Raw genomic sequence first — 17,515 nt, 5'->3', positions numbered from 1 at the left:
GGTTAAGATAGACATTTGGTTGAGAGAGATGGGTGATGGAGAAAGACGAGAGGTGCTGAGAGACGAATGGTAGAGAGAAAAGAGGTTGAGAGACGAGCGGGACGGAGTTACAGAGGTTGCGAGATAGAGGTGCGAGTGAGAAAAAAGAAGAAGGGGAGAATTATAGAGATTGCGAGAGACATATAAAGAGCTTCATTGCAGACATTTTTTAGAGATAAAGAGCTCCATTGCAGAGCGAGAAAGGAGTTTTTTTCGCGATAGAGATAAAGAGTTGAATTGCATGGGAAAGCTCAGTTTGAGACAGAGGGAGAGGGAGGGAAAACAAATTTCACGTGTTTTAGGTGGTAGAATATTTTATGAGGTTTTGAGGGTTTTACTATGAGAAAACAGTTTTCTCGTGAACTTGGAAAATTAATTAGTACCAAACAGACCATTACTGTTTTTTATATTGATTTTGTTTTTTTTTGGAAAATTATATTGATTTTGTTGAAAACAAGCTATTACTAATTTTACAAGGCAAATGGTAAGAGGAAAAACGATCTTGACACACTATTTGGGTAAAGACCATGTGAAAAGACCATGTCAACCTATCATTATTGTTTTTGTAAGTAACACTTATTATTGGTGAAAAGCTCAACTAGTGGATCTAATAAGAGGTACCCACTATTTAGTGTTGTTTCATTTTAAAGGTATGGGAGCCAGTCCAGTGGCGAAGCCAGAAAATTTTATGAGTGGGGGCACCTCTTTGTTATAGTTAATGAAAGAATGATCAAGCTAGAAATCGAAAAGCAAATTTTTAACAAAATTTTATTTATAGTTTAGATATTCTATGGTATTTTTGATGTATAACAATCAATCTCTAATTTTCTCAATATGGATTAAGGATCTTTCCTGCGACTGGATCCCAAAATATGTGATCGTAATGGAAGAAAAGATGAAGATTAAGTTATTTTTCTAATAACATGTTTACCAGAACAAAAGTCTAAAAAAGACAATATTGAAATTCAAAATACAAGTCACCGAAAAATCATCAAAATCAAAAGTAAGGAGGACATTTAAAAAACTCATCATCCCATTATATTTAGTTGGTACTTTAAGGAGGTCAAAATTGAGTTATCTCAATTAATAAGAACCAATTTTAAGCCAAGCATGTCCTTTATAATGTATTTCTAATAAGTAGTCATCTTAAACCAAACAATAATTTCAACTAACTTAAGTAGTAGATATTTTAGAAAAAAAGTGCAAGTAGTAGAAATTTTCTAGAAAAAAAGAATGTTGTGTGTGGGACTCGATCCCTTGACCTCAATATTGAAACATAATCTCTTCACCAACTAAGCTAAAGAAGAATTATGTTTGAAAAACGGAAATATATATATATATCTATATATAGATATATTTATCTAATATAGGGGAAAAACTCGCATTACACTAACGAGCCACGTTAGGGTCGTGGGGGCCTGCGCCCCCACGGGCCCCTATGTGGGCTCGCCCCTGGGAGCCACCACTATTTAGAGAGAAAGACAACCGGGTGGTGTTGCCATCAGGCTCGGTCCTGGGTCTAGGCGAACCAGGCGACAACTTATGACCCCCAAATTTAGACTGTCCGTAATTTATATAAATTTTGTCTAAAGATAGTATTAGTATATCTACTTTTTTTATGTATATATATATATCAAATTTGTTTGGGTAGAAGAGTTTGTAGAGTAGATGCTTAAATAACCTAAAGTCTAAGACTCTAAGGTTTGATCCTCTGAGGTACATCATTTTTTAAATAACTTTTTTCTGTTAATTAAAAGGGGCACAAATAGAACAAATGTTTCAAACCGTACTAATGTGTAGTTTGTATAGTGAAATCAATTAAAGTTAAAGTGTGAAACACATCCCAATTCATAGGAAGTTTAAAAGACAAAATACAAAGGCGAAGACTAAATGTGGTGTAGGGATCTCATCAAAAAAAAATGTGGTGTAGGGGCCGTCGATACGTTCGCCTAAGGCCCCAAAAAATAAGGGTCGATACTGGTTGCCATTGATAGTTCAGGAATGGAGAAGAACTACCCAGGAAAGATGACTTGGTTTGTTCTAATGGCATGTTTCGTCCATGCTTTCGGTGGTCTAATCTACGGTTACGTATGACATTGGTATCTCTTGTACAGTAACATCAAACTCAATCTCTCTAAAGAAATTCTTCAACTCAGTTTATGAGAAGGAAGAAGGTGTTATAACCACTAATCAATCTATATAACAAAACAGAACTTGTTTTGTTTTTTTTTTTTGAATAAAGCTTTCAAATTGATATCATCCAAAAGTACAATTCATTGCAATGGCCCAGAAGACCCAAAACAAAGTAAACCAAAAGGATGAAATAAGTTAACTGAAAGGACTTGATGACTATGCTCGATCAAGTCAAGGACTAAGTCCGGATTTAGCCAATTTATGTGCCTCCATATTGGAAATACGAGGGCAGTATTGGACTTTGACTTCCTTGGTGGAGATAAGGACACGTAAATTCTCTGCTTCCCTTGATAATCGCCACGGAGGACTACATGACGAGTCGGTGAGAATCTCGACCGTTGCTTGTGAATCGCCCTCTAATATAAAAGCTAACAGACCCAGCTCTTGCCCTAGGTGAAACCCTAACTCGAAAGCCTTAAGCTCACTCTGGAGCGGCGAAACAGGTAGAAAACTCATCGTCTTCGTTCCAACTATATGACCTAAATGGTTCCTAGCTACAGCACCAGCAGCTGCGTTTGGTGGTTTGAAAGCACCATCAACGTTGATTTTAATATTTGATGGAGGTGGAGGAATCCATTGTAAATCCTGTTCATCATGTAACTCAGAGATTATGTTAGGCAAAAGGGAAAGATTTGTTACCTCTTTTTTTGCATACCACCAGCAGCGATGGATATCTGGAGTTTTAGTACTGAATATCTTGGCGTTTCGTTCCTTCCACCAACCCCACAATAGATGAGTATAGATATTCCAATCTTCGATAGCATTTTTTCCTTTATTCAATAGATCTCGCATATTTTCGATTGGATCCATGCTTAAATTTATTATGTTATTGTTATTGGTAATATTTATAAGATCTCTAAACATGGGACAAGATCCGAAAAGATGGTTAATGGTTTCAGTATCTCCTGTATTGCAAAGAGTACAGTAGGGTTGGATTGAGTCAACATACTTAGCTAAGTTGCCTAATGTAGCTAAACCATCATGAAGCATCTTCCAAATGAATAAAGTGACCTTAGGAGCTATAGTTTTATGTTTCCAAAGTTTAGACCAGGGAAAATTATGAACATTTTGGTTAAGAATTGGTCTCTCCCTAATTTCCTGGTAATAAGATTTGGTGGAGAACACTCCTGATTCACTAGGGGTCCAAAGAAGTTTATCTTCATCTCTTATGAGGTTTAAACTAATAGAATTAATAGCATCTCCAGTATGTTGATCGAAATACTTACTAATGATATCTTGATTCCATACATTATTGTTCTGATCCATGAGATGAGCTACATTGTTGATGTATGTTGGCAATTCTTCTATTAGAACAGGTCGTGTGTTAGGAAGATTTATTAACCAAGGATCGGAACAAATATTAATATTAGTTCCATTTCCCACCTGCCAAAGTGTTATAACCAAAATTCGCGGAAGCTATCGAACCTATCCTAGAAATTGATCCGATTATGAAGATGAATCGAAAAGCTAAGTCAAAATCAAATATGCGAACAGAATTTAACGAGGTTCGGCTTTAAAGCCTACGTCCTCGGGCGAACAAGAAATCTTTATTGAAGGATAGATGAAGACGACTCACACAACCCGCAAGTTCGTCCCAAGATGGTACCGTATAGAAATTAACCTTCTATACTAAATCTTCGACGACCGAGAAATTTAACACCGCTCAAAAACTATGAACAAAAAATTTCTCTCTAACTTGCTCACTCTCTCTAGCTCTCTCTAAAGAAGAGTTGTTGTTGCTTGTGTTGGTTGTATTTGAAGCACTCTAAGACCCCCTATTTATATAATAATATAAGCCGAGAATTTAGTAACCAATTTGAACCAAAATTGTCATCTAAACCGCCTATACCATTTTTTGGAAACTGCCCATCTAAATTGAAACCAATTGAAACCGCCTTTGTACACAAAACCGCCACAGCCATCTTCTTTCTAAATTTAGAAACTGCCTTCTTACAATTCTCCACCTCGTACACAATTTGATACTCTTCAAATTTTGGACGAACACCAGGATACTCCTTGTAAGATATATCTGCTTCTTGTAACTTCATCCGACTGCACCATATGACCATGGCTGCCTACGTACCCTTTTATAGGATCAAGCCTACCGTAGTTCTACCAACCCTTCACATAAAGATTACCTTGTCGCCATTACGCCCTTTCGGGCAACTTAACACGAGCCGATTTGTAGCAATTCCAGGCAATGCTGAAACTTGCTACATGTCACCACTTTAGTCAACATGTCCGCGGGGTTCTCATCTGTGTGTACCTTCATGAGAGAAACATCACCTTCCTCTATGACATCTCGTACAAAGTGATACCTGACATCGATATGCTTAGTACGAGCATGATGGACCTGATTCTTCGCCAAGTGGATCGCACTTTGACTATCACACCATACATCCACGCACTCCTGCTTAATCCCTAGATCATCCAGAAGACCCCACAACCACAATGCTTCCTTCACACCCTCGGCCATAGCCATATACTCGGCCTCCGTAGTAGATAACGCAACTGTAGATTGTAACATCGATCGCCAACTAACTGGGGCACCATGTACCCTAAATACATAACCAGTAGTAGATCGTCTTCTATCTAGATCGCCAGCATAATCCGAGTCAACATAACCGCTTACCTGACATGTGTCTCCACCAAAGCACAAACCCGTATCAACGGTACCCTTCAAGTACCTCAAGGCCCACTTCACAGCTTCCCAATGTGTCTTCCCCGGGTTTGCCATAAACCTACTAACCACACTGACCGCTTGTGAAATATCCGGACGAGTACACACCATAGCGTACATCAAACTGCCAACTGCACTAGCATACGGTACACGATCCATATGATCCTTCTCCACCGTAGTAGTGGGAGATTGTTTTCCCGAGAGCCTGAAGTGTGGTGCCAAAGGTGTTGACACCGCCTTCGCATCCTGCATCCCGAACCGAGAAACTACTCGTTCGATGTAACCTTTCTGATTCAAGTACAGTTTCTTACTTGACCGCTCTCTTTTAATCTCCATTCCCAGTATCTTCTTTGCAGCGCCCATGTCTTTCATCTCAAATTCTTGACTGAGTTGAGATTTCAACTTATCTATCTCCACCATGCTTCGAGAAGCAATAAGCATGTCATCCACATACAAAAGGAGATAAATAAAGTCACCTTCGCGAAGTTTCTTGATGTATACACAACAATCATAGTCACTTCTGCGAAAACCATGTTTTAGCATGAAAAAATCAAATCGTTTGTACCATTGGCGAGGGGATTGTTTCAATCCGTAAAGAGATTTCCTCAAACGACATACTTGATTTTCTTTGCCCTCAACCTTGTATCCCTCAGGTTGAGCCATATAAATTTCTTCTTCCAAATCTCCGTGCAAGAAGGCGGTTTTAACATCGAGTTGTTCCAGCTCAAGATCCATGTGAGCAACAATACTCAATAGCACCCGAATAGAAGTATGTTTCACGACCGGTGAGAAAATCTCATTGTAGTCGACCCCTTCTTTCTGTGCATAACCCTTGGCCACTAGTCTTGCCTTATACCTTGTACCCTTGATCTCGGAAGAATCCTCTTTCTTCTTGTACACCCATTTACAACCAATAACAGACTTACCTTCGGGCAATGGGACAACCTCCCATGTCTGGTTCTTGTGAAGAGACTCCATCTCTTCTTGCATAGCAACCAACCAACTCTCTCTTTCCTCCGCGGTAATAGCTTGTTTGAAGGTGACCGGCTCGTCGTCTTCCACCGAGAGTGCATATTCAACCACATTTGCCTGCCCGTAATGCCTAAGAGGTTTGTCTGACCCTAACCTCTGTACCGGCTTATATAACCGTTTCGGCCTAGTGTGTACCGAAACATCCTGCTGCTGTTGTTGTAAAACTTGTGTACCTTCCCCTTGAACCTCCTCATGGTCGGGTTCATCAATTTCCTCATCCTGAGTATTATCCTGATGCTCCACCTGATCATGATTCCTAGAAACCCGTTGGTCTTCGGCTTCTACTTCCACTACTTGAGCTTTAGTAGACCCAACATCACCACAACTAGGCACCGTAGCTTTCGCCATAGCTACAATAGATGACTCATCAAACACCACATCTCTGCTGCTTACAAACTTCTTGTCTTCCGTACACCATAGCCGATAACCCTTGACTCCTGTAGCATATCCTAAGAAAATTGCCTTCTTTGCTCTATTGTCAAGTTTGTTACCTTTAACATGGTAATAGGCCGTACAACCGAAAACCTTAAGTCTCCCGTAATCTGTATGTTCACCTGACCACACCTCGTAAGGTATGCCGCCATCTAAAGAAGAATGTGGAGACCTGTTCACAATATAACAAGCTGTAGCAACAGATTCCGCCCACCATTCTACGCCTAATCCCGAATTGGAGCGCATACATCTAGCCTTCTCAAGTAGTGTACGGTTCAATCTATCTGCGACTCCATTCTGCTGAGGTGTGTTTACTACTGTCCAGTGCCTCACAATGCCTTCCTGATTACAAAACTCCTTGAATGCCCCATCCGTGTACTCGGTCCCATTATCCGACCTTAACGTCTTCAGCTTTCGACCAGTTTTGTTCTCAACCATTGCTTTCCACACCAGGAATGTGTTGAATACCTCATTCTTATGCTTCAGAAAATAAAGCCAGACAAATCTCGAATGATCATCAACGAATGTAACAAAATACCTCGAACCACCCTTGGAAGGTAACTTTGCCGGTCCCCAGACATCGGTGTGTACGTAGTCTAATACCTCTTTGCTCCTGTGCTTGCTTGTAGAGAACGTCACCCTGTGTGCCTTCCCGAACACACAATGCTCACAAAACTCCATGCAAGGCTTCTTCATGTCCTTCAACAAGCCTTTCCCGCACATCAAAGATAGACCCTTTTCTGACATATGCCCAAGGCGCATATGCCAAAGCCTCGTACTAGCCGTTGGATCCCTTCCACTGATTCCTACTGCTACATCTCCCGTAATTGTTGTCCCCAAAAGTTTGTATAAATTACCGTAACGAGTACCTCTCATTACCACCAAAGAACCCTTAACGACTCTTATGGAGCCATTCTCTATAATTATCTTACAGCCGTTCCGCTCCAACACACCAAGGGAAATTAGATTTTTCCGCAAATCGGGTATGTGTCTTACGTCCGTCAATGTTCTCACCACTCCATCGTGCATCTTGATCCGTATTGTTCCGAGTCCCACAGTTTTACATATACTATCATCACCCAGTATAACTGTACCACCATCTATACTCCTATAGGTAGTAAACATCTCCCTATTTGGGCACATATGGTGTGACGCCCCTGAATCAAGCATCCACTTATCGAAGATCTTCTCAGACACCTCTGTCACCGAGAAACATTCGTCCGCCTCTTCTGACACATATCCCGCCTCTTGCATCTCTTGTTTCTCCTTGTAGCCTTCGTTCTTTTGCTTCAACTTTCTCTTTGGACAAGCCGCTTTAAAGTGGCCAAGCTCACCACAACTAAAGCACGTTTTCTTGAAAGAGCCTCTAGATTTGGATCTAGATTTCCCGCCCTTTCCCTTTCCCCTTTCATTACTCCTCCCCCTCGTTACAAACAACCCTTGTGCTTGTTCTTTGTCTACTCCACCCGACGCCATACTGCTAGTAGCAACCTTACGAAGGTCATCCGCTAATAGCGAATTTCTCGTCTCTTCCATGCTTAGACTATCACCAACAAGCATCAAAGTTTGAACAAGGTTCTCATAGGATTTAGGCAATGAAAGTAACAATATGAGGGCTTGGTCCTCATCCTCAACCTTAACATCAATATCCTTCAAATCTGAGATAATCCTGTCAAACCTATTCACATATTCCTGAATAGAAGAACCCTCTTCCATTCTACATGTGAATAATTTGGATTTTAAGTAGACCCGATTCGTTAAAGTTTTCGTCATGAAACTGCTTTCTAGCTTTAACCACACACCCGCCGCCGTTGTTTCTCCGTCTACTAGGAACGCCACGTCCCTCTCAAGACACAACATAATGGTAGCCCGTGCTTCGAGATCTAACTCCTCCCAATCCTCATCTGACATATCTCCTGGTTTCTTTCCCGTCAACGTCTTGTGTAATTTCTGCGAGATTAACAGATTCTTCATCTGCATCCGCCAATAAGAAAAATCGTTTTTCCCATTGAACTTCTCTATCTCATATTTTCCTGCTTTGACCGTACCACTTCTCGATCCCATCTTCTTCGTTCAATCTCAACAAGGCTCTGGTACCAATTGTTATAACCAAAATTCGCGGAAGCTATCGAACCTATCCTAGAAATTGATCCGATTATGAAGATGAATCGAAAAGCTAAGTCAAAATCAAATATGCGAACAGAATTTAACGAGGTTCGGCTTTAAAGCCTACGTCCTCGGGCGAACAAGAAATCTTTATTGAAGGATAGATGAAGACGACTCACACAACCCGCAAGTTCGTCCCAAGATGGTACCGTATAGAAATTAACCTTCTATACTAAATCTTCGACGACCGAGAAATTTAACACCGCTCAAAAACTATGAACAAAAAATTTCTCTCTAACTTGCTCACTCTCTCTAGCTCTCTCTAAAGAAGAGTTGTTGTTGTTGCTTGTGTTGGTTGTATTTGAAGCACTCTAAGACCCCCTATTTATATAATAATATAAGCCGAGAATTTAGTAACCAATTTGAACCAAAATTGTCATCTAAACCGCCTATACCATTTTTTGGAAACTGCCCATCTAAATTGAAACCAATTGAAACCGCCTTTGTACACAAAACCGCCACAGCCATCTTCTTTCTAAATTTAGAAACTGCCTTCTTACACAAAGAATGTTAGTAGAAAAGGTTTCCCTAGACTTGAGAATTGCTCTCCAAAATGGAGTGGCAGAGGATGGACTATTTGTAGTCCAAAAATTACCACTTTTAATGTATTTCGAATTTAACAATTTGACCCAAACAGCTTGAGGTTGAGTTAAATACCTCCAAGTCATCTTGCCAATAAGGGATGCATTAACTTCAGATAGGGCTCTTATACCCAAACCACCATGTTTTTTAGAAGAGCAGATAGTATCCCAATTGATGAAGTGTATCCTTTTCTCTGTTGTAGTATGACCCCACCAAAAACATCTCTCCGACTGTTCCAATTTTTGTATAACTTGTTTAGGGATCTGTTGGTAACTAAAAGTGTAGGTGCAATAAGCTCCTAGAATAGACTGTATTAGGACTGTTCTTCCAGCTTGGGATATCAATTTGTTTTTCCAACCTGCTAATATTTTCTGAAACTTATCTGTTATCCAGGAGAAACTATCAATACGATTACCTGGTTTAAGGAGGAAGGATCCAAGATACTTAGCCTGATTGGACATACAGGGAGCCCGAAGAGTAGAGGTATATTGAGCTTGAATTTCCAGAGACACTCTCTTGCCAAAAAAGATGGAAGATTTGTCGAAGTTGACTCGTTGACCCTAGAAGTTAGAATATTCCGTTATAATGTTTAAAATTGCTGAGAGATTTGTATTGGTGGCCATCCCGAAAAAGATGAGATCATCTGCAAATAAAAGGTGAGATATGCTAGGACTAGATGGAGAGACTTTATAACCATTGTAAAGACCATAAGATTCAAAATGAGTAATAAGGAGAGAGAGGGACTGAGAGATAAGGAGAAAGAGGTATGGGGAAAGCGGGCACCCCTGCCGAAGACCTCGAGAAGCCACAATATTCCCATATAGTTGCCCATTGACCTGTACACTAAAGGATGTAGTAGTTATACACGAAAGGATAAGGTCTAAAAATAAACCCGAAAACCCCGTGGCTCTTAAGACATTTTTGAGAAAGTCCCAATTGACCCTATCGTAAGCCTTGGCCATGTCAATTTTTAGAGAGAAACCTCCCTTTTTGGCCTTAGACTTGTTCATAGAGTGTAATATTTCTTGAGTCATGATTATATTATCCATAATTTGTCTCGAAGGAACAAAGGCGTTCTGGGTCCACATAATGCATTGTTCTAGATAAGGTCGGATTCGATTAGCCACTATTTTAGTGATGAATTTATATATGGAATTGCATAATGAAATCGGCCTGAAATCAGAGGCAATACTCGGGTTTCTGACTTTAGGGATAAGAGCCAAGGTTGTTTTATTAATAGTGGGATCAATCTTACCTGTAGAAAAAGCATTCTGAATATAGGAGGTAAGATCCAAACCTAGCAAGTCCCAATTATGTTGAAATAAATGGCAAGGAAGACCATCTGGTCCCGGACTTTTGATTGATCCCATGTCCATAACCACCGCTTTTATCTCCTCTGAAGTTGGGACTCTAGAGATGTAGCCCATTTCTATGTCCGAAATCAATTTATATGCATTCATGATCTCAATTGGGGCTGGGTTTACTGGCTCCTCTTGAAATAAATTCTGAAAAAACAATACAAGTTCATCAGCAATATCTTTTTCGTTAGTAATAGTTACACCCGAGTCAATAGTGAGTTGTTGAATCTTGTTTTTATTCCTACGTTGAGTCATGGCCATGTGAAAGGCCTTAGTGTTTTGTTGACTAGGACAAAATAAATGCAACCTTCTGCTTACTTGGACAAGGATGTGGACATATTTGACTAGGATAAAAAAATGAGGAGGATCCTAACCATTGATGTTATCCAACGCGGCACTGTTGCTGCTCGCTTCAGCGTACATGGTGAAACACCAAAACCCATCATCTCCCTTCCTGTCCGATGGTGTTCCTCCCAGAACTTGGTGCTTCATCATTCATTACGCAAGTAAACTCCTTAGTGAATTCTTGAGTAATTAGGAAAGAGAAAGGGATTTAGGTTCCTTCCGTTTTACTCTTTCCATCTACTTGTCTCTTGTGAAACATCTTTCTATTCCATATATTTTGCCCGCTAGAGAGAACTGTGTCGAAATCTTCACGAGGAATTCAAAAAGTCCGAATCAACAACCATTAATCCTTATGAAGAATTCAGGTATCTGGAATCAACAAAGAAGATAACGGTAAAAAGCTCATCAAACAGTTAGAAATCCTTTTTCTGCTATACTTTTTCTGTTCCTTCATTCTTTCCCCATTTCTCACTTGTTCTTCTTAAATGATAGTGGTGGTGACAATTTACCCATCCAATGACAAGCAAAGTTTCACTAGATGTTTTTACATATCAAAACTTGTGAATCAGAAATTGGTGTTAAGATGTTTGATAAAATTACTCAACTAGAATGTGGGAAAGAAAAGTTGTTTTGAAGGACACAAAAGTAATGATAGTAGTATTAGTGGAGATGATTAAAGCACTTTTGAAGATGATAATAGAAGAACCAATACAGATCCTAATCTTCTTCATAATTAAAGGTAAGTTGAGATCAAAGTAAGTAACATTGATTTTGATTTTTGGTTATGGAGATTTATAGATGAACGGAGAATTCTCCATAACCAACTATGAAGATAGGACCTTAATCTTCTTCATTTTAGTGCGCGATAAGTCTTTGATCTGCATTAATTACTTAAATTTTGCAGTTTCAAGTTTTGAGAACAAATCAAAGATGGCGGAATTGCCAAATATGTTGTATATAGCTGTCCCTGTCATTGCTGATGATGGGGATAAAGAAGGGAATGGAAGTGAATCATTTTGATACACTAGGTTAGTTTTGCAAAGCACTCTGCAACTCATGGGATGCTAAGCTAGACATGCCTTCAAGGTAATATTTTCCGTTAATCATTTCAATTCATTATTTTTATTTTTCTGGTGGAAGCAGTGGTAGAATGAATTGGTTAACGTGATTTAGTTGTTTTCTTGATGGGAAAAAGAATGATTTGCAAAAAATGGTAATTTTTGCTTTAGAATTGCTTAAAATTAGGTTTTGGTCTGTTAATGATCCCGTAGAGTCTTTCTTTAATTCGCTTAATGCGGTTAAAGAAGTATTTTCACCACTTGAATCTGGATTTCGACGAGCTGCTTAGGATCTAGAGTTATGTTAAAATATTTCCGACCCCTTGGTAGCTCGAATAGTGAAACTTCAATCTGTCCAACCTATACTCTAGACCAGCCCCTATGGCTTTGGTAAACGCTTTTTGCGCACTAATATCTGAAGACAAACACAAGTACATAGGAAAACCAGCTCAGTTTCATGGGAAACTGTTAGAAACTTGAAAGAGCTGTTACAATCTGACACGTCCATTGGATAATCATATTAAGTATAATTTTCCGACTCATTTGCGACATCCTAAGAAGCCACGAGAAATAACTGTTAGAAACTTGAAACTGGGGTTATGTTAAAGCCATCGTCGATAGATAAAAATAATTGATTACCTCAGTGTATGCCTCCAAGTAAGGCCATACTTCAAACCTCGAGATCCAATTACGAACAATCCCCTTCTCAGTTCTGAAAGGAACTTGGAGAATGTGAGCATGCTCTGTTCCAAAAATTTTCTCAAGACGTTGGCCGCAAGTAGTACCTACTGCATCGGGTAGCAGTCTTATCACCTGAATTAATCAGAAAAATTGAACATCAAATGATGATTTAGTCGATCAGACAAAGAAAGACATATATATAATTAACAAGGTTCAGATACACGGTATAATAACGATATAGACTTACAATGAGAATTCAAAGGGTAATATGAAGTCCTTGCTGCTTAATGCGTTGAAGCATCTCGCTTTCCAAAGGTTTAGCTTGATCCAGAATATAAGCTACCTGTAATAAAATTAAATAGACAAAGTAAACCCAAAGCAGAAGTCATTGAACAAAAACTCAAGAATGGAAGTTTATTTGTTAGATGAAGTACCTGGCCTCATTCCCAAGTTTTATATGAGTTTTGTAAGCGATAAGATAGAAAGATAAGACTGATGATTGACCTGTGTATCTGCACTTTCCTCATCCAAAACCCTCGGTTGTCCTTAACTTCGTATCAAACTCTGTTATTAAATGCTTTAAAGAAAATTATAATGTTGTTTAACTTTTTTATTTTCTGTGTTTGATTCAAACTATTTTGTGTTCCATGATATAGCACGAAGAAAGAAGCTTAATAGGTATGTTTTTTCTTTTATCAAAATTGCAGCCATACAAAGTCTCATTCATATTATATATTGCAGATTTGTTTGATTAAGTAACTATATCCTCCATTGATATGATTTTATTATTTTTTTTTCTACATTTGTTGTATCCTTCATTTACATGAATTTGAAGGTGAGAGATATACTTTTTTGGTTCTTTTTAGGTTCTCGGATGTTCGTATAAGACATCCGAAGAGCTTTGAGAATCAATAAAATTCTGGTTAGAAGCAGTTCTTCCACTAGGAATCATCTCGGAAATGCTTTGTGTTGTGGTTGCTCATGGTAGGGTAAGTTGATGCATACTAAGAAAAACCTTAATTTCCTAACTTTAATCGCTGTCTTTCAAATACCAGATATCTGCCGAACGGAAAACAACTTGAGATCAAACACCTTCTAAGGGAAAAAATCCTAAGCTTGATATAATGTCGTGAAAGTTATAGGTGATTTTTCCATTCTCTGGCTCATTTTAGTATTTGGTAACCTGTCCAGTGACCATCTTTTTTTGGTTTGATTATGGTGGTTTAGTACTGATTTCTGAAAATGCAATAAAATGTTCAGGTTTGATTGAATCTAATCAGATCCAGAAATGGTTAGTGTTAGACTCATATATTGGATGAAAGGGGAACTCATCGTACTAACTTATGCACTCAATAATTGTTACTTGTACAATAACAATCCAATTCAAGTCATTTGAAGTAACTAAACAAAATTACAGGTTTCGAGATAGGAGCTTTAGTTTTTGGGCTTCACATAGTTGGATAAAGATCAATGAAGTTTGATTGACATATTTGGCGGCTAAGGCAGGAAGAAGCTGATTTTATCATGTGAATATTGAAAAGAAATTCTATTACTAAAAACTGAATATAGTTCATGCAAGCTTAGTGTTCACAAGGGAAAAAATCAGCTCACAAACAATAATACCTCTAGCTTAGCTTTAAAGAGGTCCAATGCAGGTCCTTCCATCTTTCCAATATCCAAAAGCTCAGATGTTTGTATATTTGATTCACCGGCTTTGTGTAGGCAGTAGCGGATGCTGGGTTCCAACTCTTCAACACGTTCACGACACAATACTTGATTTTCTAGGTCACCATACTTTCCAAGTTCCTCGTAAACAACCCTGTCATTCTTACCTATTTTAGAGAACATTGATATGTGAACTAGCAGCAGCAAAAATAAGTCTTAACAGATTAATGCACCTGGCACTCTTGAAAGTCATTAGTGCAGTGTCCCAATTGCGATCAAGGTCAAAGAGTAGGTTTCCCTTCATATAAGAAGCATAGGCCTGCACTTGCAAACAAATAACTGTTGAAGAGAATAGGAAAATGAAACCATGCCATTTTCTAGGACCCGTATAGCAAATGACAACAACTCAGACAGGACATAAATCTGTATGAAAGTATCAAATAAGAACAAGTATTTCAAATACAACTTCAAAACCACATGCAAGCAAATAAAAATATAGAAGGAACCTCAGCTTCTAGATCTTATTTTGTGTATTATGAAAGTATTCAAGGTCTTGGTACATTTATCTGAAAGAATGTAATAGATCTTATTTTGTGTATTATTTTGCTTGGATTTCATTGGCCAAATTTGTTTCTCAGTACTGTTCGTCTCTTTAGATATACATTCAGAACTCTTTGTTTAAAACTATAAAGAACAAGGAAAATCTAACCTAACAACTAAGAAATCTGTAGAATGGAACTTTTGAAATTATTCCAAATACAAAATAATGCTTAAGCTTCTCTAATGTTTATACTTTGTCCTGCAGGTCAAAGACATAATGCTTTGATTAATGGTTTGATACCATTTACAAAGAGTACCTTGTGAGCATTTTCTGCTACTGCTTTTCTCCCGGTAATGACACTTCGATTAAAGATCCTGATGTTATATACACGTAAGAATACTATCGCTAACAATTTCATTGTCGAGAGGGATATATTCATATCAGTTTAAAAATGTGTTAATATGATGTTTTTTCTTCTTCTGGCTTGGGTGGTGGTGGTGCTGCAGAACTATGATAGAATTGTACAAGTAGATCAAAATCACGCTTGACACTTACCAATTGAATAAGGAAATTATTATATTAGTTAAGTGAGATAACTGAACCTACCAGTTGTTATGAAGAGCTTGTTCAAGACTCGAGGAACCAATTGAAGAAAAATATTTGAAAAAGCCAAGGCATGGGACATAAGACTCTGAATCGAAAGATTAACAAGTTCTTTCGCTCTTGCTCAAGAAAAGAGTCACGTGATGGGAAATAGTAGTTAGGGTATGGGTATAGACCTGCCAAATTTGGCCATGGAATCATCCAATGTTTGTCCAAAGAACGACTAATGTCGGGTAAGTCCAATCTTTTTGGCCATGGAATAATATTAGCTTTGACTAGTATAATCTTATCAACTAATGTACTGGAAGTTCAATCCTTTTGGATATTAGTGGTACTTTTATATCCTTATTTGCAATGTAAGGTACGAAGATCTCATAATCATCTCATGTGTTTTATTAATATCATTCAATGGATGATGAAGATCCTAAAAAAAATTGTTTTTACCGTGCCGTAGGCACGGGCTATACCTAGTAGTGTACATTAGACAGTCAAACACTCACCTTGTTCACTTCATCTCTTTACCTTGCTGCTCTTATAGCTTCTGTTGCAGCTTCATGGATCGCCCCAAATATTTGGAAGAACACTTTCAATGGGTTTTGGTGGTATTATCTTTCTAGGTGGTGCTATTATAAACGGTTTCGCTATGAACAAAACTATGCTTTATATCACACTTTCAATGGGTTTTGGTGGTATTATCTTTCTAGGTGGTGCTATTATAAACGGTTTCGCTATGAACAAAACTATGCTTTATATCACTCGGTTTATGCTTGGTACGTATCGGTGTTGGATTCGCTAATCAATCTGTCACTTTATGCTTGGTACGTAACGGTGTTGGTATCCTTATTGCTAATCTTGTTAACTACGAAACTAGTACTATCAACAATGAGGGAGGGTGGAGGTTGGCTTTAGGTCTTGCCGTGCTGCCTGCTCTTGTTATCACTATAGGATCTTGTTTACTCCCCGATACACCGAACTCCATGATATAGAGAGGAAAGTCGGAAGAGGCCCGCAGTAATCTAAGACGTAGCTGTGGTACTAAAGACGCCGACGAGGAGTTTAATGATCTAGTTGAAGCTAATGAAAAATCAAAGAAAGTGGAGATTAATGCTTGGAGTAATATCCTTAAGAGGAAACATAGACCACATCAAGTTATGGCTATAGCTATTCCTCTGTTCCAACAGTGTACCGGAATTAATGTCATTATGTTCTGTCTTCAAGACAATTGGGTTTGCAAGCAATGACATTTTTCGGTATCTTCTTCCTTGGTATATATATATATATATATATATATATTATCTTTTAATTAGTTTTACTTATAGAAATCACTCTTATATTAATGAAGTATATAAATTATATCTTACACCCTTCATAATTTTATTTTTATTTTCCTCCCTGAATGGGGAGTCTATTAATATTAGGCAATGAATGATATAGAGGTTCATTTTTTGAGAAGGGAAATCGTGAAGCCGTCTCTCATTGTTTACCGTTGCTTCTTCTTCTTCGACTTTATATGTAAATTCAATTAAGCGTGCTTTCAACTTTTAAAAAAAAAATGAGTGGCGCCTTTAAAACTTTCTTCTTGCCAGAGGTCCTCTTATCCAAGTGAAATGGCTAGTGAGTTTGAAACTATGTTGCATAATTTCCGAACATGTTATATGAGCACCATGACTTAGAGCAACCAAACCCAGGAATTCTCTTGTCCATTTACTAGACTAAGGTGCTGTTTGTTTTTTTCTTTGTGTCTGAATCTGAATTATCTGAATCTGAATTGGCTGAACTGAAATGGCTCAATCTGAATTAGTTGAATTTTTTTCCAAGTTAGAGTGTTTGTTTTCTCGTCTGAATTATTAAGTCTGAATCACCATTTTGACACTTCTACCCCCACTGTTAAATTTCTTGACGGAGTACACCATAATAGAAAAGAGTAAACTAGGAAAAAAATTTAGTCATCTTCTTCACAGGAAAATCAATTCTCCCTTTTCCTCTCTACCTCAAACCCATACTCAAACTTTCTCTCTCTATTACTTGACACTCATATTTCAGTTCTTTGAAATTGTTGGTATAGAATTCGATCTGGGCGACAGAGAAAACAAGATTAGGTTGTAACCATTGAGATCAGATCTAATCCTTTTTAACTTCA

General features: G+C 38.2%; 1 long non-coding RNA gene across 2 annotated transcripts; it reads left to right on the top strand.

The window, feature by feature from the left end:
- The first annotated feature begins 10,860 nt into the window (after positions 1-10,860).
- LOC147560184 (uncharacterized) lies at positions 10,861-15,841 on the top strand. 2 transcript variants are annotated; one of them, XR_015234770.1, is made up of 5 exons: positions 10,867-11,220; positions 11,320-11,566; positions 11,732-13,708; positions 15,037-15,162; positions 15,279-15,841. It is a non-coding gene; the product is annotated as an uncharacterized LOC147560184 (long non-coding RNA). The 2 variants fall into 2 exon arrangements; XR_015234769.1 differs by having other exon boundaries at positions 10,861-11,566.
- Positions 15,842-17,515: the final 1,674 nt, after the last annotated feature.

This window comes from Eschscholzia californica, unplaced genomic scaffold (assembly GCF_041429995.1).
Source record: "Eschscholzia californica isolate CP2 unplaced genomic scaffold, dmEscCali1.0.p SCAF_2, whole genome shotgun sequence".
NCBI classification, from domain to species: Eukaryota; Viridiplantae; Streptophyta; class Magnoliopsida; order Ranunculales; family Papaveraceae; genus Eschscholzia; species Eschscholzia californica.
Note: the sequence above shows the minus strand (reverse complement) of the source record. Positions and strands in the feature narration are given on the sequence as shown.